We start from the raw sequence: 23,196 nt of genomic DNA, 5'->3' as shown, positions 1-23,196 counted from the left end.
GTAGCGTCGCAAGGCAAATCTGATGTGACACCTTGAGTACTTGCTGACAGAAGGCTCCACGTTTGACAATTTAACTTCTAAATCTGTAAAAGTAAAACTTACGGTACATTCATAAATGATGGCAACCTTTTCAAAACATCCTCTCCTCGGTTAGATCCACAGTCATCATGCGACAAGCATATTTAGATTTTAAAAAAGTTGCCATTTCCGCATTGCCAAATTTCATCTCAAGGGAATTAGCGTTGAGATAAATAATTCAGCGGAGAGGTCTATCTGTCGTATATGTTCTGTGAAGAGGAAACAGATTGTTTTTCCACTGTTTTTCCAACGAACAATTCAGATAAGGTTTGTGAAAAAGGAATAGAAACAAACGAGTTTATGGTGATAACATTTATCGCATTTCAAATGCGGAAACGTTATACATTGGTGTATATAAATAATTGAAATGGAGTGATCGTTGTTAAGTGTGTTTTCTAGATTAGAAAGGCAATATACAAAGAATAATACTCATCATGCACGCATGTACGTACACACACACATACGCGGGGGTGGGGGTGGGGGTGGGGGTGGGGTGGGGCGTGGATATTACTCATGATCTCAAGTCTTCAGTCCCGTCCTAGACATAGGCAAATGTGTGCCAGTTGTATGACGCCATGCCTATTGATAGAGATGCGTGTGATGCACCCGTGTGACAGATGTCCTATCTCCTATACACATATCATTAAAAAAGACAACGGGATGAGATGTTTGGAATTATTGGGCTCTGTCGGATCACAAATCAAAAGAACTCTTTTTCTCGCACAGCAAAATCACCCACATCATTCTTTTAATCTAAATGGGCCATTATATTTGACGTTATTCAGACAAAAACGTTCACAGTCGCTATCCAAAATGGACACTTCCGGTTAACGTTTCCATCAAGTGCTGCCATCGTGTCTGAACAGGAAATCCAGATCATATCGCCCGCTTCTCAGAATTGCAAATGGCGGCGTGCGATAACAATTTATTGGCAAACTGCGAGTGAACTGCAATAGCCAGCCTTTGTTGTCACAAACTCAATGACTTAGCATGACAGAGATGGTTCCAAAGTCCACCGAAGATAACAGAAACAGTGTTATGCCCACATAGCACAGTATGTGTAGTGTACTCTTCGTGACGGTCACCCACAAGTGCGCTAAATATGCCTCCAATATCCGCAGCCTGCCTTTACCTCAAAGTATGACGTCACTACTGTAATCAACATCCGTTGTTCATCTTTAATGACAAGCGCCAACAAAGGCTATTCATGACAAGCGACTTAATATATTGACGTTAGGTCTATAACCGAATCATGTGTGAACGCACATCCTTGATAAACGTGCCATATCCAGTAGTTTTTGTTGTGGTTGCGCCAGCAGATATAATTCAAATAGCGCGGAAATCCTGTCCTATATATTTCTAGATCGAACTGTCTGGCATCGATTTCTCATGACCTAAAACCTTTGAGAAAAAAAATGCACAGGAGATAAACAAACAACCGGAACTACAAGGTGTGTTTAAAGTTGCCTTGAGTGTTTCTAAAGGGCAGTGTTTATGCGCGGCAGAGTTACGTCCCGTAGCCGTGACAGTATCCGTCTTATTATGATCCTTGGACTGTCACCAGTATATCCCTGCTTGTGTGACTTTGTTTCCACAAGAATCCTCCATATGACAGATTTAAAGAAAAACTGTTGCAGGATTTGTGAAATAATGTGATTCCATTATATGACATTCCATTGTATTAAGTTCCGCAGTTGTGAATGTTAACAGGTCGGTAAAATGCAGAGGATTATACAAAAAATATACAACGAAGCAAAAAGAATAACAATTCATCTTTACAGAGAAATCAAAGAGGAGCGGTTCCATGCCAACTAAAAATATTGAATGTATCAGCAGACGCGATACAACACACCATAACACGAGTCTTGCATGCGCCAAAACAATATAGTATCAACTACTGGGTCGGTTTACTTCGATAACGCAATTACCACGGAAATAATTTTCCTCCTTGTGGAGATACCAATTTTACCCAAATAAAATAATGATAAAAAGCGGGGCGTAAAGGCCGTTGTCACGACAACGAAAATACAGATATACGAGTGTTTGGCAGGGGCAACAACCTTGGGGATACTATCAAAATCATTTAGACACATTTGTATATATTGTCACCCTGTACCTGAATTCATTGAATTTATGAAGTGATATTTTTGTAGTGTAAGCGAGAAGATTGTAGTGATGACGCTCAGTTTTGAAGTGAAACCCGTTTTAGAAAACAATTTATTTAGAGAAACTTTGAGAAAACCAACCTTCCTACCTGAACAATTACGACTATTGCAGTTATAACACAATGGGCTCATCGGCTGATCACTGTTGGTTCTGCTACAGTCTGGATATTAATTATATGTCGGTTAAGCGTCTATTAATTACCTACTGCTCATCATTATCTGTCTGTTTACTTATCTTATTTACTTACCTCAGTCACGTGATGGATGAGTCATAAACGAGATAATTAAAAGTATACGGTCAGACACAATGCGATGATAGTGTCGTATGATGGTGTGTAACGCGGCGAGCCCTGTGTTAAGTGATATGAAAGTGCAGTTATCGTCTGGGAATTTGAATAACGATCATCACTTCGGTGACGTCGAGTGTGAGAGCAGCAGCAGAGAGTGAGTGAGTGAGTGAATATGGGTTAAGAAGCGAATTAAATCAGTGAAGGAACGAAATATATCACCCATGTTGAGGAACGAGCGTATCAGCCACTGTGTGTTGTAGCGCATAAACCACTGTGTATTAGCGCATGAAACCGCCGTGTGGCGGAGCGTGTTAAACCACAGTGTGTAGTAGCATATTAAACCACCGTGTAGTAGCGTATAAACCACCGTGTGTTGGAGCGTATTAAACCCCCGTGTGTGGGAGCGTGTTAAACCACAGTGTGTAGTAGCATATTAAACCACCGTGTGTTGGAGCGTATTAAACCACCGTGTGTGGAGCGTGTTAAACCACCGTGTAGTAGCATATAAACCACAGTGTGTTGGAGCGTGTTAAACCACCGTGTGTTGGAGCGTATTAAACCACCGTGTGTGGGAGCGTAATAAACCACCGTGTGTTGGAGCGTATTAAACCACCGTGTAGTAGCATATAAACCACAGTGTGTTGGAGCGTGTTAAACCACCGTGTGTACTAGCATATTAAACCACCGTGTGTAGTAGCATATTAAACCACCGTGTAGTAGCGTATTATCCACCGTGTGTGGGGGCGTATTAAACCATTGTATGCAGTAGCGTATAAACCACAGTGTGTTGGAGCGTGTTAAACCACCGTGTGTAGTAGCATATTAAACCACCGTGTGTAGTAGCATATTAAACCACCGTGTGTAGTAGCATATTAAACCACCGTGTAGTAGCGTATAAACCACCGTGTTTTGGAGCGTGTTAAACCACCCTGTGTGAAGCGTGTTAAACCACCGTGTGTAGGAGCGTGTTAAACCACGGTGTGTAGTAGCATATTAAACCACCGTGTAGTAGCGTATTATCCACCGTGTGTGGGGGCGTATTAAACCATTGTATGCAGTAGCGTATAAACCACTGTCTGAAGAAGCGTATTGAAAATCACCGTGTGTAGTAGCGTATTAAACCACTGGGTATTATCGTATTTATCCACTGTGTGTAGGTGCATATTAAACCATTGTGTATATCAAACCACCGTGTGGAGGAGTGTATTAAACCACCGTATGTGGGAGCGTATTAAACCACCGTGTATTAGCGTATTAAACCACCGTGTGAGGTGCGTATTAAACCACCGGGTGTAGGGGCGTATTCAACCACTATGTAGTAGCGTATAAACCACTGTGTGAAGTAGCGTAAAAACCACCGTGTGAAGTTGCGTATTGTTAACAACCACTGGGTATAAGCGTATTAAACCAATGTGTGTAGGTGCATATTAAACCACTGTGTATTAGCGTATTAAACCACCGTGTATGAGCGTATTAAACCAGTGTTTGTATAAGCGTATTTAACCTTTGTGTGTAGTAGCGTATTTAACCACTGTGTGTATTAGCGTATTAACCACCGTGTGTAGTAGCGTATAAACCACTGTATGTAGGAGCGTATTTAACCACTGTGTGCAGTAGCGTATAAACCACTGTATGTAGGAGCGTATTAAACCACTGTGTAGTAGCGTATACACCACTGTATGTAGGAGCGTATTAAACCACTGTGTGTAGGAGCGTATAAACCACTGTATGTAGGAGCGTATAAACCACTGTGTGTAGTAGCGTACAAATCACTGTATGTAGGAGCGTATTAAACCACCGTGTGTAGGAGCGTATTAAACCGCTGTGTAGTAGCGTATAAACCACTGTATGTAGGAGCGTATTAAACAAACGTGTGTAGTAGCTTATAAACCATTGTATGTAGGAGCGTATTAAACCACTGTATGTAGGAGCGTATATAACTGTATGTAGGAGCGTAGTAAACCACCGTGTGTAGGAGCGTATAAACTACTGTGTGTAGTAGCGTATAAACCACTGTGTGTAGTAGCTTATAATCCACTGTATGTAGGAGCGTATTAAACCACTGTATGTAGGAGCGTATTAAACCACTGTGTGTAGTAGCTTATAATCCACTGTATGTAGTAGCTTATAAACCACTGTATGTAGGAGCGTATTAAACCACTGTATGTAGGAGCTTATATAACTGTATGTAGGAGCGTAGTAAACCACTGTGTAGTAGCGTATAAACCACTGTATGTAGGAGCGTATTAAACCGTGTGTAGTAGCTTATAATCCACTGTATGTAGGAGCGTATTAAACCACTGTATGTAGGAGCGTATTAAACCACTGTGTGAAGAAATGATAAACCACTGTGTGTTGAGGCGTATTAACCACTGCTTCACGGAGCATATAAAGCCACTATGTACAGGAGCGTATATAAAAACGCACTGTGTGTTTAAACGTATGTAGCAGTTTAGTGGATGTCTTTTTACAGTGAACAAACACATGCTACGGGGTTGAGGTCTTTATTACGGTGCCATGCGATTGCAATGTGAAAGATCAAAGATCTAAGATATCAGACACCCTGAAGCACATAATTCCATAACAAATAATAGGTAAAACATTATCATCAATGCTAGATATATAGCATAGGCTTACTACCAGTAAGTATTACATACATTAGTCATCCATTAAAACTCTAGGTAGACTGTACGCTTAACGATTATACTAGAACATATACAGTAATATACATGCTACACAAGACCAACATCCACGGGAGATAACGCCTTGACTTTCATTTGGCTGTATAATATATACACAAAATAAATACATAACGCTTACACATTCTGTATAAACATATATAGTACTTTAAGACAGAAATTAATGATATTATAAATTTATAATATTAAATTAAATGTGGTCATAACATTTAGATTAAATCTTCAGTCTTAAACTTATGTAAACAATGCAAAGCATAGCCTGTAGGTAATACAAGGGTGTGGATCCCTACTGCCACACTTATGGCAACAGCATAGTTATTGATCTCAATAAATAACACATAGACTAAAACACTATTTAACATTTAATATATTGAACAAGATAATAAACACACACTTTTATTTACAATGATTTGCATGTATCACCTCTGAATCTGTACATTACAAAGCTTTTTAAAACATTCTTGAAGTAAAACACTTTTACACATATTTCATTGAAGTGATAGAATATATTTTAGTGATAAATTATGGTTCTTTAGCTTACCTTATGCAGATTTAAAAAATTAGACACAACCAACATTTATATTAGATTACATACATTTAGTTTACTTAATATAACACTTTAAACATACTGTATTATTTCAATACAACACAAGGTAGAGATTATAACCATTTAACTCACATGATTTAAGATGATATCTTTATGCTTTGCTGGTTTGAGCAGTTCTGTCAGTTCATGTGCTGGGAGAGTTTGCAGTGTAATCAAAGCATGCAGTTTAACAATAGGTGTTAGCTTGGCCAATCAGCATATGAAGCTTTTGGCCATGGGGCAGTTAGTAGGTAAAACAGGTTAGATACACTTTGTTATAGCTGCCTGAAACTAACAACTTGTTATATATGATAAATATATGTAAAAACCTAAAATGAAATTAAAACAAATATATACAAAAACTACATCGGCCACATACTTCCCTCCATCGAGAAATGACGTCCACGTCACTTTACCTTGCCAGTGATAAGATCCAAGATGGCACCAGAAAGTCTGTGTCGTTGCTCTCGGAACAATCCGTCAGCTTGAAGTGAGCTGAGATAGTTGGCTCGTGTACGCCAGTCACGATCTCCAACTGCAGAGAGAGCAAACTCTCCACTCTTCATCCATTCCGAGTAGACTGCCGTGGACGTGGAACAGGAGTGGTTATCTCTGGAGTTGGCTGTTGCTCTCTTTCTTCGTCGTCATTGTCATCATCATGATCTGTCCCAGAAGCACCATCTTCTTGTTCGTCATGAATCTGCTGAACATGCTGAACAGCATCCTCAGTTGGCTCTTCCTCCCCCTCTGCAATAAGAGTTCCATCTCCTTCAAATACAGTCTCTGATGGTTCCTCTTCAGTTGGCCTATCCACTGGTACAATGAATATCAGTTGACACTGAAGCTTGTGGAGGGTTAGCATACTCAACAACAGTATCCTCATGCGATGAATCATCGTCGTTGTTGCTTTGTGTTGTCAAAACTTATATGTGTTGTGCGTATAAAACCCCTGTGTGTATCATCGTATAAAACCACTATTTGTAGTGGGTGAGTTCAAATATAACTTCGTATCGACCAGTTAGGGACGGACACTGCATGTAGGAATGTATTACACTATTGCATGTAGAGGCGTATACAATTGTATGATGGTGCGTATTGAAACATTGTGTTGGAGCGTATTAAACCATTGTGTGTAGGAGAGTATTAAACCATTGCATTATGAGCATATATATATTCATTCTGTGCAGGAAGTCATAAAACTAAACCAGCGTATTAAACCACATGAGCGTATAAAAACACTGTATGCAGGAACGTACGCAGCCATTATAAGAAGGAACAGCTGAAACAACTTTATGTAATAGCCTATTATGTCGGGTCTATACAATTTGTATGAAGGATCGTATTGAGCTAGTTTATGTAGGATAGTATTGAGCTAGTGTATGTAGGATCGTATTGATCTAGTATGTAGGGTCGTATTAAGCTAGTGTATGTAGGATAGTATTGAGCTAGTGTATGTAGGATCGTATTGAGCTAGTGTATGTTGGATCGTATTGATCTAGTATGTAGGGTCGTATTGAGCTAGTGTATGTAGGATAGTATTGAGCTAGTGTATGTAGGATCGTTTTGAGCTAGTGTATGTAGGATCGTATTGAGCTAGTGTATGTAGGATCGTATTGACCTAGTACGTTATATTGTATTGAGCTAGTGTATGTAGTATAGTATTGAGCTAGTGCATGTAGGATCGTAATGAGCTAGTGTACGTAGGATCGTATTGACCTAGTATGTAGGATCGTATTGAGCTTGTGTATGTAGGATCGTATTGAGTTAGTGTATGTAGGATCGTATTGACCCAGAATGTAGGATCGTATTGATCTAGTATGTAGGGTCGTGTTGAGCTAGTGTATGTAGGATCGTATTGAGCTAGTGTATGTAGGGTCGTATTGAGCTAGTGTATGTAGGATAGTATTGTGTTAGTGTATGTAGGATCGTATTGATCTAGTATGTAGGATCGTATTGAGCTAGTATATGTAGGATCGTATTGAACCATTGCATTAGGTGCGTTTAAAACCAACTGTATAGCGTATAAAACCACTACATGGATGAACATTTGAAACAACTGTATATATGAGCGTATAAAACCATTTCACGTAGGAATATATAATACAACAGTTACTGTGTGTACGTGCGTCTTGAACCACTGTATATAACATGTATGTAGGGAGGTGTGAAACATTACAAGTTGGAGTGTGTACACCACTGTATATAACATGCATTTAGGGAGGTGTGAAACATTACAAGTTGGAGTGTATACACCACTGTATATAACATGCATTTAGGGAGGTGTGAAACATTACAAGTTGGAGTGTATACACCACTGTATATAACATGTATATAGGGAGGTGTGAAACATTACAGGTTGGAGTGTATACACCACTGTATATAACATGTATGTAGGGAGGTGTGAAACATTACAAGTTGGAGTGTATACACCACTGTATATAACATGTATGTAGGGAGGTGTGAAACATTACAGGTTGGAGTGTATACACCACTGTATATAACATGTATATAGGGAGGTGTGAAACATTACAAGTTGGAGTGTATACACCACTGTATATAACATGTATGTAGGGAGGTGTGAAACATTACAGGTTGGAGTGTATACACCACTGTATATTACATGTATATAGGGAGGTGTGAAACATTACAAGTTGGAGTGTATACACCACTGTATATAACATGTATATAGGGAGGTGTGAAACATTACAGGTTGGAGTGTATACACCACTGTATATAACATGTATGTAGGGAGGTGTGAAACATTACAGGTTGGAGTGTATACACCACTGTATATTACATGTATATAGGGAGGTGTGAAACATTACAAGTTGGAGTGTATACACCACTGTATATAACATGTATGTAGGGAGGTGTGAAACATTACAGGTTGGAGTGTATACACCACTGTATATAACATGTATGTAGGGAGGTGTGAAACATTACAGGTTGGAGTGTATACACCACTGTATATAACATGTATGTAGGGAGGTGTGAAACATTACAGGTTGGAGTGTATACACCACTGTATGTGGGAGTGCATAAATGCATTCATACAACAGCAACAAATACATCAATAAATAATTTTCCATTAAGTGAGATGTTTTGGAAGATACATCTTAGTGAGTACATGCACACTGATTCTATTACCACCAGTGTTGGCCGCAGACACTTTTCTCCTTCACTAGCAATAATGACTTTATGTGACAGGTCCAGGGTCACGGCGTGATACTTTAAGGTTGACGAAATCGACAGATCAGAGTCAGTTACAGCCACGTAGCAGGCATGTAGCAATATACTGAACCGTTATGTCAATATCTCTGCAGACATCGTCGTAATCAGGAGGCTAATCGGTCCAATTATTACATTCGTAATTGTCTCCGTTTCTGCGAAGTGTTCATAAACCATTCCTGGAACTCATTTGAATGTGTACTGACGTTTGAGAGTAGGTCTATCGACCACGGGTTCTGGTACGTGTTTCATTGTGTATATTACTAATCTCTGATTGCCGTACAAGGAATCACACTATAAACATGAACCTGCTACTGACAAAATTTGATTTGGTACGTTTGCAATTGCGATAAGCCAATGTTGCATGATAAGCAGACTGTGTGTTGTATTAGGCATCATGGGCGAGGCTACATGTACACTAGAATGTGGCGGTCGGCAAGGTGGGTGAGGGAGGGTGGGTGTGTGAGGGAGGGTGGGTGTTTGAGGGTGGGCGGGGCGAAAATACCACTTTGTTAAACCCGCGAGCTGAGGCATAGAGCTGACAAACCTAGAAACATAATGAGGTCGAATCTGGTATTCGAACCAGATTATATAAGGTAGATCTGATCATAGGACGGATCATATAGTGTAGAACGGACGATAAGGTGTAGAACGGACAATATGGTGTAGAACGGACAATATGGTGTAGAACGGGCCCTATGGTGTAGAACGGACGATATGGTGTAGAACGGGCCCTGTGGTGTAGAACGGGCGAGATGGTGTAGAACGAGCCCTATGGTGAAGAGCGGGCGAGATGGTGTAGAACGGGCCCTATGGTGTAGAACGGGCCCTATAGAGTAGGACGGGCCCTATGGTGTAGAACGGACGATATGGTGTAGAACGGGCCCTATAAAGTAGGACGGACGAGATGGTGTAGAACGGACGATATGGTGTTGAACGGACGATATGGTGTAGAACGGGCCCTATGGTGTAGAGCGGGGAAGATGGTTTTGAACGGACGATATGGTGTAGAACGGGCCCTATGGTGTAGAACGGGGGAGATGGTGTAGAACGGACGATATGGTGTAGAACGGGCCCTATGGTGTTGAACGGACGATATGGTGTAGAACGGGCCCTATGGTGTAGAACGGACGGGATGGTGTAGAAAGGACGATATGGTGTAGAACGGGCCCTATAGAGTAGGACGGATCACATAGTGTTGAACGGACGATATGGTGTAGAACGGGCCCTATGGTGTAGAACGGACGATATGGTGTAGAAAAGACGATATGGTGTAGAACGGGCCCTATGGTGTTGAACAGACGATATTGTGTAGAACGGACCCTATGGTGTAGAACGGACGGGATGGTGTAGAAAGGACGATATGGTGTAGAACGGGCCCTATAGAGTAGGACGGATCACATAGTGTTGAACGGACGATATGGTGTAGAACGGACAAGATGGTGTGGAACGGACGATATGGTGCAGAACGGGCCCTGTGGAGTAGAACGGACAATATAGTGTAGAACGGACGATACGGGGTAGAACGGACGATATGGTATAGAACGTGTCCTATGGTGCAGAACGGACGGGATGGTGTAGAAAGGACGAAATGGTGTGTAACGGGCCCTGTGGTGTAGAACGGGCCCTGTGGAGTAGAACAGACAATATAGTGTAGAACGGACGATATGGTGTAGAACGGGCCCTATGGTGTTGAGCGGACGATATGGTGCAGAACGAGCCCTGTGGTGTAGAACGGACTATGTGGTCTAGAACGGACGAGATGGTATAGAACGAGCCCTATGGTGTAGAACGGACGGTATGGTGTAGAACGGGCCCTGTGGTGTAGAACGGACTATGTGGTCTAGAACGGACGATATGGTGTAGGACTTACGATATAATGTAGAACGGGCCCTATGATGTAGAACGGGCTCTATGATGTAGAAAGGATCATATAGTTTGGGTTTTTTTTAAAGCCGCTTTCAGCAATATTACAGATATATGACGGTTTATGTAAATAATTGAGTCTGGTCCAGACAATCCAGTGATTGACATAATAAGCATCGGTCTACAAAATTCGGATACGATGACATGCATCAACCAAGTCAGCGAGCCTGACCACCCGGTCCCGTTAGTCGCCTCTCACCACAATCATGGTCACCTTTGCAGATCAGAAGAAGGTAGAAATTAGCACGGCACCAAGCTACAACTGTCTTGACAATAGGCTTGTTATGTAGAGATTACTCAATGTGTTTATATCACCATAACTACAGGAAATAATAATTTAATATGGTCACAGTAACTTTTGCGTTTGAGCATATATACACTCGAAACGTAATGAATTAAATCAATCACGCCTTCATAACACACAGTCCTAAGAATCAAGTCCATATTCAGTTCAAAATTAATCATATTTCTTCAGTTATTATTTCAATCCATGTGACATAATTATTGACGTATTCATGATACACGAAGCATCCACGTTGCATATTAAATATTTTTTTCAAGGCCAGATTCTTTATTTTCCTTTTTAATTCCTCATTATCTTCCAGATGAAGTATTCAGTCATTTAGTTAATACAATTGGTAATTAGATTCGTGCGGGACCACACACCCCACGTGACTGAGAGGCATAGCATGGAATCACATGACTCTGACACGTAATAATGCCAAAGCTCATGCTACCGCTGCAGCTCGTGTCGTGAAACGTACACCAGTCGCTGTGTTTCTCGGGTGTCAGTTTCCTAAAGGTCACGTAGTTGAGTTTACAAGCTGACAAAATTGACATCAAATTATTGGTAGGAAGATGGTGTCCATTACGACACGTGTTCATTTTCAGTATTTACAGCTCATATATTTCCCCTGAATCTCCCGCGAGATCGTGTTGAAATTGAATTTTCCTCCAATTTGATAAAACAATGTACATGTATGGACACGCTCAAAATGAATACTGAAAACAATTCAGAGACTTTTTACAGAATAGTATGATACTTGTGTATTAACCGCATTTACAGATTTATCATGATAACACATTCCAAATTATAAGGCTTCCTGGCAATGGTGTTGTTCCGGGAACATATCTTATCGTTGATCAGTAGGAAGGATATGGTATTTCAGCAGCCAATGTAACACTGTCGGCGGTCACTTTGAAGATTCAGTCTCACTTGAGGAACGAAGGGTAGCCCTGTGGTTAAAACGTTTGCTAATCACCAGAAGACCCGGGTTCGATTCCCCACATATGGGTAATGTGAGGAGTCCATTCCTTGTGTCCCCCGCCGTGATACGGCTGGGTATAGTTAAGGGCGGCGTTAAATCTACTCGCTCATAAAGAAACTATAAGTTTAAAGGATAATCCTTGACTCTCCTTAATAATATCTGGTTCGTACACAAAGGAATTTCAAGCAAAAATGTTGATAGCAAAAAAGAATATTACGCCATTTTTGAAGGTATAACGGTATGTGTTGATGTTTTATAGAATAGTGTTCATAACATAAACAGGTAGGTTATATTCTTTCAATCCTGTGTAATAATATTATGTACATGACACATTCTCCTATTCTATCTGCGACATTTTACAGCCAAATGTTGGTTTACTGCTTGTGATAAAATATACTGTTACATCCATCGTCAGTGTTGTTTATATAGGACTCCAGGTGTGAAAGTCGGCTGCGTGAGGAGATACTTTGGGGGTGATTCAAACGAAGTGTGTTTTGAAAATAATGATAGTTAGAATTGTTCCTAAATGGTATCGAAATACTAGTTTTCAAAATATGCTTGACATACCATCTTCATTAGCTGCAACAACAACAACAGTATATATATGCATATACCATCTTTGGTAGCTGCATCAACAGTCATAACACCTTAGTAAGCTGCAGCAACAGTCATACCATATTTGTTAGCTGCAACAACAGTTATATACCATCTTTGGTAGCTGCATCAACAGTCATACCATATTTGTTAGCTGCAACAACAGTTACATACCATCTTTGTTAGCTGCATCAACAGTCATATCATCTTTGTTAGCTGCAACAACAGTTACATACCATCTTTGGTAGCTGCATCAACAGTCATACCATCTATGTTAGCTGCAACAACAGGTATATACCATCTTTGTTAGCTGCAGCAACAGTTATATATCATCTTTGTTAGCTGCATCAACAGTCATACCATCTTTGTTAGCTGCATCAACAGTCATACCATCTTTGTTAGCTGCAACAACAGTTATATATCATCTTTGTTAGCTGCAGCAACAGTTATATACCATATTTGTTCACTTCAAGAACAGTTATATACCATATTTGTTAGCTGCAACAACAGTCATAACATCTTTTTTCACTGCAACAAAAACTGTTTATATAACATCGGTGTTAGCTGCAACAACTGTTATATAACATCGGTGTTAGCTGCAACAACAGTTATATACCATCTTTGTTAGCTGCAACAACAGTTATATTCCATCTTTGTTCACTGCAACAACAATCATACCATCTTTGGTAGCTACAAGTCATACCATCTCTGTTAGCTGCAACAACAATCATACCATCATTGTTAGCTGCAGCAACAGTTATATACCATCTTTGTTAGCTGCAGCAACAGTCATACCATCTTTGTTAGCTGCAACAACAGTTATATAAAATCTTTGTTAGCTGCAGCAACATTCATACCATATTTGTTAGCTGCAACAACAGTCATACCATCTTTGTTAGCTGCAACAACAGTTATATATCATCTTTGTTAGTTGCAGCAACAGTTATATACATCTTTGTTAGCTGCAACAACAGCCATACCATCTTTGTTAGCTGCATCAACAGTCATACCATCTTTGTTAGCTGCAATAACAATCAAACCATCTTCGTTAGATGCAGCAACAGTCATACCATCTTTGTTAGATGCAAGAACAGTTATATACCATCTTTGTTAGCTGCAGCAACAGTCATACCATCTTTGTTAGCTGCAGCAACATTCATACCATCTTTGTTAGATGCAAGAACAGTTATATACCATCTTCGTTAGATGCAGCAACAGTCATACCATCTTTGTTAGATGCAAGAACAGTTATATACCATCTTTGTTAGCTGCAGCAATAGTCATACCATCTTTGTTAGCTGCAAGAACAGTTATATAACATCTCTGTTAGCTGCAGCAACAGTCATACCATCTTTGTTAGCTGCAACAACAATCATACCATCTTTTGTAGCTACAAGTCATACCATCTCTGTTAGCTGCAACAACAATCATACCATCTTTGTTAGCTGCAGCAATAGTCATACCACCTTTATTAGCTGCAACAATGGTCATACCATCTTTGTTAGCTGCAGCAGCAGCGATATCATCATTGGTAGCAACAACAGTCATACCACCTTAGTAAGCTGCAGCAACAGTCATATCATCTTTGTTAGCTGCAACAACAGTTATATACCATCTTTGTTAGCTGCAGCAACAGTCATGCCATCTCTGTTAGCTGCAACAACAAACACACCATCATTGTTATCTGCAACAACAATCATACCATCTTTGTTATCTGCAACAACAATCATACCATCATTGTTAGCTGCAGCAACAGTTATATACCATATTTGTTAGCTGCAACAACAGTCATACCATCTTTGTTAGCTGCAGCAACATTCATACCATCTTTGTTAGCTGCAACAACAATCAAACCATCTTTGTTAGCTGCAACAACAGTCATACCATCTTTGTTAGCTGCAACAACAGTTATATACCATCTGTGTTAGCTGCAGCAACATTCATACCATCTTTGTTAGCTGCAACATCAATCAAACCATCTTTGTTAGCTGCAACAACAGTCATACCATCTTTGTTAGCTGCAACAACAGTTATATATCATCTTTGTTAGTTGCAGCAACAGTTATATACATCTTTGTTAGCTGCAACAACAGTCATACCATCTTTGTTAGCTGCATCAACAGTCATACCATCTTTGTTAGCAGCAGCAACAGTCATACCATCTTTGTTAGCTGCAACAACAGTCATACCATCTTTGTTAGCTGCAACAACAATCAAACCATCTTTGTTAGCTGCAACAACAGTCATACCATCTTAGTTAGCTGCAACAACAGTTATATACCATCTGTATTAGCTGCAGCAACAGTCATACCATCTTTATTAGCTGCAACAACAGTTGTATATCATCTTTGTTAGCTGCAGCAACAGTTATATACCATCTTTGTTAGCTGCAACAACAATCAAACCATCTTTGTTAGATGCAAGAACAGTTATATACCATCTTCGTTAGATGCAGCAACAGTCATACCATCTTTGTTAGATGCAAGAACAGTTATATACCATCTTTGTTAGCTGCAGCAACAGTCATACCATCTTTGTTAGCTGCAGCAACATTCATACCATCTTTGTTAGATGCAAGAACAGTTATATACCATCTTTGTTAGATGCAGCAACAGTCATACCATCTTTGTTAGATGCAAGAACAGTTATATACCATCTTTGTTAGCTGCAGCAACAGTCATACCATCTTTGTTAGCTGCAGCAACATTCATACCATCTTTGTTAGATGCAAGAACAGTTATATACCATCTTTGTTAGCTGCAACAACATTCATACCATCTTTGTTAGATGCAAGAACAGTTATATACCATCTGTGTTAGCTGCAATAGTCATACCATCTTTGTTAGCTGCAGCAACATTCATACCATCTTTGTTAGATGCAAGAACAGTTATATATACCATCTTTGTTAGCTGCAGCAACAGTCATACCATCTTTGTTAGATGCAAGAACAGTTATATACCATCTGTGTTAGCTGCAATAGTCATACCATCTCTGTTAGCTGCAGCAACAGTCATACCATCTTTGTTAGATGCAAGAACAGTTATATACCATCTTTGTTAGCTGCAACAACATTCATACCATCTTTGTTAGATGCAAGAACAGTTTTATACCATCTGTGTTAGCTGCCGCAATAGTCATACCATCTTTGTTAGATGCAAGAACAGTTATATAACATCTCTGTTAGCTGCAAGAACAGTTATATACCATCTTTGTTAGATGCAGCAACATTCATGCCATCTTTGTTAGCTGCAGCAACAACAACCATACCATCTTCCATACCATCAGCTGCAGTGACAAGAGTCAATGTGTTAAAGATTATCAATCTATCTATTTTTCCTTTGTAGCTGGAACTTTGCAGACATTGTATCAAACAACCTGCACACCGCCTCGCACCCGTCAACTGTTCACAAGCTGCCTCAATAATAACCACCTCGTAATCACGATCTACCCCGCGTGCCAGAACAACACACCTCACAGCAGGAGGTTTAACGACAGAGAAGTAATTGATAATTCCTTGTAAAACACCCATTGTTATTTGTACAGGTACTCGCGATTCTGTAGTGGCTCTATTTGACCAGTGATTGACCGCTCATTGTTATGGTCACTATGTGATTAGGCGGCATGGTCATTGTTGATATGAGAGCGATCGCTAACCATAAAGGCGACCAGCGGGGCACGCGACTGTGGCCATTCACATGTCACCGCGTGACGTCCACGTGTGGAAAAGAGGGTCGCGTGGCTCCTTAGCTTAAACCGTCAAGTACTGACCAATGGTCGAGCGACAGCTTGTGGACTTAAGGATATTTTATTTGGCAGTGAAAACTACATGAGTATTTTTTAAGAGAATGGTATGTGCCAAAAGGGAGATGCGGATTTATATCGAATTTAATTAAACGAAACAAAGCTTTGTCACGGAGATACGAATAACCGTACTTAATAACAATAGTTCAAGAGTGTTCCACAATGAACGTCCCATAGACACCAAATCTTCAAGGAACACGCAATGCTTGATTTTTGTTTACTTTATGCAATTGGGGCACCATGGGATTTAAACATATGCACTGGATTGAGAAATAAGTTACAGTCACATTAACTTTAACTATTGCAATTTAAAACATTATTTGGTATATGTGTAATTTTTGTTTAAATAAATAATGACACAATAAATATTCTTATGAGACGGATATTTCGGATAAAGTATGTATATAAAATGGGGGGACAAAACCCATATATATATGTTTTGGAAAATAGTTTTATGCAATAATCTGTTTATGACTTGACTTGTAATTTTCATTGAACGGAAAACCTACCCCACCGAAAGTAATATTTAATTAACACGAAATAACTGTCAAATATGAGTCTCGGTTCTGTCGCAAAAAACAAAACAAAAGATGAATCAAAAGGGAGAATATTACGCCATTGTCCCAAGCGTAGCATTAAGACGCCGGGAGCCACCTCTAATACAAATTATTACGGGCTATTACCCCAACAACTGATATCACATCAATAGGGTTATTGTCTTAATAGACTCTCAGACGGAGCGTTAATTGTGTCGATAAATCACGTGATGAAAAGGGAGGACCCAAACAGTAGACATGATGGTTGCGACAAATTATTCTCGAGTTTCCCTCGACCAGAGCTCCACCACTAAACATCGCGTTATCGTATCCCAATCTGACATCTTGTCATGATATATGTTGTACCATGGGCCGCGGTCGCATTTCAACCGACAGCGTGATACAGTCCAGATCTGTGGCGATGCTTTAGGTTGTTAGGAATATCTTAGCAAGGTTGAACTAGCTCATCAAGTAGTTTTAAGAGTGTAAACAATTATTATAAGTTGTGTCTCAAATAGCATTTACTCACGTAAACAGACCAGGTGTGGAAGATTGTCTGGTTAGTGATTAATGCAAGAAGTATTCAGTTTGAAACTGAAGGTATTTAACGTAACATTGCTTGTTAGTTGACGCGAGGTGAAACATCCACATTAACAAAGGTTGGTTAGTGATCGAGCGATCGTTGACATCAAAGTAATTTTCTTACAAGGAGCAAATAACGAAATCGCCTTTATTTGATCTTACGGTAACTTTTTTTTATAAGTTGAGATTAGTAGTTTAACTACTCACGCTTGCTAATGGGTATGTGTACCGTAAAAGCTGCATTATATGTGCCCGCGGTTGTTTCGTTTGAACAGAACAGTTTAACGGTACAACAGTACAGTTAAACAGCCGGTGCAATTCACGAGTTCGTTGATAGAGAAAAATCTATCGGTACGACTGACGAGTTCGTTTGTATACTGAACAGTTTAGTGGGTGAGTAAGTAAGTATGTTTTGCACCGTCTTTGGCAATATTTCAGCAATATGTCGACGGGTAACACCAGAAATGGGCTTCACAAATTGTTCCCGTGTGGGGATTCGAAACCGGGCTTTCGGCGTGACGAGCGAACGTTTTAACCACCAGGTTACCCCTCCACCCCAGAATTGTTCAACCGCTTGACTCATCGTGGCCCAGTCGTCTAAGGCGCCGCGATTCGCTGTGCAGACGTGCGTCCCTTGGGCATGCCAGAAACCCATGATTGTGGGTTCGAATCCCGGTTCGCCCCGATTATGATTCTAGGTTTGTCAGCACCATACCGTGCTCGTGGGTTTCACCAAAGTGATAAACGTCTGAGGCCTGCATCACTTCCGGCTTTCCTCACACATTAAGCTGACACGCCTCGATATAACTGAAATACTGTTAAAAGCGGCGTTAAACCCAACTCACTCGCTCACTCGCTCACTCACTCTTATGATGAACACTGTAACGGTACGATTTACAAATGGTTCGATCGTAGTTAATAGTTAAACGGCACTGTTCAATTAATGTATAGGACGCAGAGTTGCGTCCCTTGGTTCTCCAGCAACTTACGATCGTGGGTTCGAATCCCGGTTCGCCAAGATTACTTTTTCTAGGTTTGTCAGCATCACACCGTGCTCGCGTGTTTACAAAAGTGGTAAACGTTTGAGACCTGCTTTACTTCGGGCTTTCCTCCCACATTAAACTGACAACACATCCCTCACTCACTCAACACAGGTCTATTGGACAGAATTATTTAACTGTACGACTCCACACATTGTCGTTTGTATAGACATATTACTTATGATGGTAGCATGTATTAGGTTGCTTACGGTACGGGGGTCAGCGGTCCGCTTCATCACATTTTGAATTAGGATTTCGCGGTTCATGAACCTCTTTACCATTATTCCAAGGTAATGTTTTCCGCACGATATATTATTGATAAGCATACGGTGTTAAGCAAATTGTTGACCTCGTGCAATATATATGACCGGTGACTACGGGTCAATAATTATTAGACAGTAGCCTTTTATTGTTTCTGAGTCGGATCTAAAAGTCAGTTCCAACGGTATCGGCGACACGCCTTGAAATGAAACGATAGAAAAATAAACGATCTCCATAGAAAAGCTATCACTCGGTCCTTAATGCACGCGGTTGTTTGGCGTTGGGATCGGTATTTTCTTTGTTTTTGAGTGTGTGGTAAAACTTACCTACCGTCAATATTAGTTTAACTCTTGCAGAAGACATGTTTCGACAGAAAGAACATTGATGTCTATTGCATTGTCACATGTGCTTGAAATCAACATGCGCAGCAGACGTCAAGTCACGTGGTTTGCAGATGGAAGTGTTGATTTCAAGGGCACGTTTTGAAAACCGGTGTTAGCCAGGAGGGATGATAAATTACTCGAGGGTTTTTGTCAAAGAAAAATGGTTTCAATAAAACCTGGGCATTTGTAAATCATGGTCTTTGTTCTTAAAACCGATATAAATAATGCTATGAATAAGAAACACGTACCAACAGGAAGACTTTCATTACAAGCACCCTTTACCCATGAGCCCCTCCAAGGACCTATTTAACAAAATCGATGTAACACGGAAATTGCCTTAACCCCATTTTAACACATATTTATGACCGCCGTAGTATTAAAATTGTTGTGCATTGGGCCCCCGAGAACGAAAAGTATGGAATTCCCCGTGCTAAAATTAGATCTGACTCCAGCAGTCAGCTGTGCGCCAACTTCGCTTTCAGTCTCAGTATGTTCAGGAAGTGAAATAAAACACGTCGCATGTTAGACGTATGTTAGACGTATTTCAAGTGATAATTAACGATGGTGTTTGTGGTCGTTACATTAGTAGGAAATCTGATCTGTATGCAAACCCAAATTTGAAACCTCCCTAAAAGGTTCACGAGTTACGATATTATACGCAGTTCAAGTTATTTGTTTCAAACGTTTGAACTGGTTAATGGTTCTACATCAATACTGCTGAAGTGATACTTGGAGATGTTGTAAGATACTAACAAAGCATCCGTGTTGATGGTGTGCGGTGTCTGTGGACACAGCGAGTCGTGTCTTATGTGTGTTTGGGAAAAATAATGCTATAACAGTGCTTCAAAACCACATTCACTGTTATGATAGCCCGCCTGTAAAGCGCATCATAACTACATGTGCAATCTATGCTCGAAGCTCTGCAGTGTTATTACCCCGGTCAATGGATAAGTGTGCACGCAAGTTTTCATTCTCAGCTCCCTGGAGAGTATACAAACCAAGCTGCCTGCCTGCTAGAAGGTTAGCAGTCACATTACCATCTCATCCTACCGGGTACCCATTCACTGCTGGGTGTACAGAGGTATACTTCGAATAAAGTCACTTACCTAAGGTGACCCCATGTGCTTCAGTGTGGGGCAGGACCTAAGCTCTAGAAAACTGCCGAACTAGGTCACCCATCCAAGGATTATCCGCCACCAACGTTGCTTAACTTCGCCTGATTTGGCTTTCTCCCACCTTAAGCTGACATGCGGTGATATTACTGAAATACTGGGAAAAGCTACAAGAACTCGTTCATTGATTCAGTTTCTATTTTTTACAGTTGATTTGTATCGTGTACGTATTTAGTGTATCGTCCATGCAATATATATAATATATATATATATGTGATCATTATAACGACATCTGTAATAATAACAATTACAAGAAGTACGGTGGGGTTGCCTTGTGCTGAAAGCGTTCCATTCCCCACGTTGGTACAATATGAGAAACTCGTTTCTGGTGTTCCCCGCAGTCATATTGTCGGAATATTGCTAGACGCGGTGTAAAACCATACTCACTTAATAACAAGATATATTTAATAATGGAGGACAGCTATATCGCCAATGAACGCGGATTACTTTGTGCTCAGTTGTATGTCTGACCAACTAAATCAATCTATTTTTCACACTTCCCAAGGAATCTACACCTCGACCGTATCACCCACGAGTCCATTCTATAGGGTAGCCATATACAGCCTGGTATTGCAGGAAAAATATGTTGAGTTGATCTTGTGATAGGGTACAACATTCCGGTCACTTTAAATAACGTTTATGTATTCACAAAAATACAGATGTTCCCTTACACGTAAGTTAGGAAATTGATTAAAATGCGGACGATCTAATTATGAATAAAACCGTCGGGATTAACCGGATCTCACTACATTATGCTATGTGGACATACAGGTGAGGTCAAACTGGGTGTACGTTGTGTTCAACTCTATTACACGTATATATTGACGTGAATGCATGTGTGTGGCTGCTTGTACTAGTCCGGCCTAATGGGGGTTTAATTGTGCTAGGCCACTATCAGTGATATAATGTCGAAATGTAACATGATACCCAGCAGCATACGGACTCCGAGCCGACCAGTTCCTGGTTTAGCCCCTTAAATGCCGAGCGCAAGGTAGGGTAACAACAAGTACCATCTTTTAACGCGGCCGGAGATCGTACCACCGATCTTCCGCTCTCGGGGTAGACTCTCAGTCCACTAGACCAAGGACGCGGTCCATATTATAAGTTCTGAACATAACTTCGGTGTAATTTACAGTCCCATTCTTCTACTTCACACGAAACATTCATAAACGTCGATATTGATAAAACAAATTGAGTGTTTACCGGCACAGGTGACCCGAGACTTAAAGACCTCACTTGATGTCTAAAGTGTGATTGTCTGTTGCTAATGCGTGTGGACATCACATTATATCTCCTGGCTGCGGCAATGTCGAATCATCTCCGCGTCCCCGGTCATCTTGATTGGTTGGCAGTGTTAAGATAACTGTCCGGCCAGGCCTCTCACTAGAAGATGATTCAGTATCTCTTAATGTACCTGTCGCAACTCGGATCTTCAGGGTGTCAAGTTTCTCGGGTATATGCTATGACTCTATGAAAGCTAGACAACTCAAATACTCATTCGGGTATTTCTATCAAATTCCATGTCGTTACTTTACAACGCCCGGTATTATCTGTTGTATTGGATGAATTGCGGTTCACTTGATTTCACACTCACCATGGCGTCATGATCTTGTTTGTTTGTTTGATACTAGTATATAATGCCGCACTCAGCAATATTGCAGCTTTATGACGGCTGTCTGTAAATAATCGGGCCTGGACCACAAATAGACATCACGAGCATCGATCCACGCAATTGGGATACTATGACATGCTTCATTATCATTGTTGGTGTTGTTGTTGTTGTTTACAGATTAAAATAAATGCAGCAAAGAGGGTTTGGGGGATCCTGGCAGAGTCATGCTGGTTAGGCTCATCATCAGGTCTGGCCCCTTACCCCCTCTACACGCCCCGAATAGGACTTCTGCCAGGAAGAGCTGCCAAGTCGAACCCACCCAATGTTGGAGACCAGATTGGGAAGTACCAAACCTAAGGCACCGAGAACAATGGGGCGTCGGACAACTTGGTACGTGGGAAGCAAGCGTGACATTTCGAAAGCTAGGTCCGCATATTTGCCATGTTTTTTCCAGAATCTTGTCAATCACATAAGTGTCAAAAGGGACAGAAAATTCAATGATGAAAATGTTTTCATTGGATTTTATTATTATTATTGTTGCTGTTGTTGTGTTGTCTATGTCGTTCCTTTGTCGTGAATATGTTCATTACCATGAATCTTTGCTAATTTTTTTCAAAATCTTAATATTACGTTTATCAATGGTTATATTCATTTCAATTCCGACAAGGTCAGTTGGCCCCGGGTTGGATTCCCCATTGTGTGAAGCCCATGTTTGATGAGCCCGCAATGATATGGCTGAAATGGGTTCTAAAGCGGGGGTAAAAACTTAAATTAATTCCAAATAATCAAATATCAAATAAGTGTTACCACGAACCTATATTCTTTCTTATTCTCAGTCAAGTTGATTTTTACATTAATGTGAACGAAAAGCATTTGAAGCGAGTCAGCATTATCTTCCAACAATTTAAAGCAGCCCGTAAATACCCACAGATTGTTCTGAACCAGGTCAGGGTTAGAGCGTGCTTCGCGCGCAT

At 40.4% G+C, this 23,196-nt stretch overlaps 1 pseudogene; it reads right to left on the bottom strand.

The window, feature by feature from the left end:
- Positions 1 to 6,225: 6,225 nt before the first annotated feature.
- On the bottom strand, positions 6,226 to 22,636 carry LOC139443560 (uncharacterized; annotated as a pseudogene).
- Between the last annotated feature and the right edge of the window lie 560 nt (positions 22,637 to 23,196).

The sequence above is a fragment of the Haliotis cracherodii genome, unplaced genomic scaffold (genome assembly GCF_022045235.1).
Source record: "Haliotis cracherodii isolate W230 unplaced genomic scaffold, xgHalCrac1.p SCAF_5, whole genome shotgun sequence".
NCBI lineage: Eukaryota > Metazoa > Mollusca > Gastropoda > Lepetellida > Haliotidae > Haliotis > Haliotis cracherodii.
This window is presented reverse-complemented; position numbering and strand designations above follow the sequence as displayed.